We start from the raw sequence: 1,187 nt of genomic DNA on the forward strand, positions 1-1,187 counted from the left end.
GCCATTTCTCCCCACACACACAGTACGGGTACATGCAGTGTCAATAATCACTGATCCTAATGATTCAGTCATGAATATCTCTGCATCTGACATGGAGGCCTTTGTAAACAATGTGATGTTACATTCCTCAATATTTGCATCTTCAGTTATTCTTACTTGTTCGGTTTTCTTGTGTGGACAGTCTTTAGCCCAATGAAATGTGCACTGGCAAATAGCACACCTGGATCTCTTACCGTATTTATCCAGTGGATTAGTCCCTGGTAATGGATGCTTTGTTTGTCCACTTTGCACCGTTCCGTTCCGTTTTCCTCTTCCTTGTGGTCTTTGTTCGGTGAAAAATGCCACGTCCTGGTTCACTTGTATTCCGTTTGACGAGCCTGTCGTTTTTCCTCCGAAAATTCGTTTTAGAACCGACTTCATGGATGAAAACTTCAACTCCATGCTACAACTGTGTGTCAGTACTAACTGTCTGTTTTTTTCGTCGAGGCAGGCTGTCCAATAGCTTAAAAGCCAGCACAGCATCAGGAAGCGTCATATTATACTTTTTCATCCGATTGTACCGCTGTTCGAAATCAATTATGTAGTCCGCCATGGAAACCGAACTATTCTTCGTTATTCCATCAAAATAAGAATACGCTTCATATGCGCGATCCTTTTCCTCTTTTAAGAACACATCGTCCAGCTTAGCCATCAGCGTTGCCATACCATTATCACTGTCTAAATCCTCCGCAGGTATTTCCATCGCCGTTTCACGGGCTCTCCCCTCAAGCCCCAAGGCAACAGCGAGGGCTAGTTTCTTTTTGTCAAGTTCGGTAACCCACGTCCAGATATTAACTTAATTTTTCCAACACTCGTATGGCCTGGTTTCATCAAATTTCGGCAGAACTTTATAACTAGCTGCCATCCTTCAACCATCCTCTGCTACCATGTTAAATCAAATAAACACGACGTTTACTCCGTTAACTTGCTTTATTCTTTTTATCTCATATGCAACACGGTTCAACACCGTTCCTCCACAACAACACCCCCTTTTTACCCGCACGCTCACCTTTGAACCAGCGCATGCGCTAACTTAATTTAACACGGAAGAACCGTCTTTCATGTGAACAGAGTAGGGAGGAAATAACATGACAGAAAGAACATTAACAGAAATGACATTAAATTATTATCAATAAATAAATCTTGTA

The sequence above is a fragment of the Sinocyclocheilus grahami genome, unplaced genomic scaffold (genome assembly GCF_001515645.1).
Source record: "Sinocyclocheilus grahami isolate Dianchi unplaced genomic scaffold, SAMN03320097.WGS_v1.1 scaffold6384.1, whole genome shotgun sequence".
In the NCBI taxonomy this organism is placed as follows: Eukaryota; Metazoa; Chordata; class Actinopteri; order Cypriniformes; family Cyprinidae; genus Sinocyclocheilus; species Sinocyclocheilus grahami.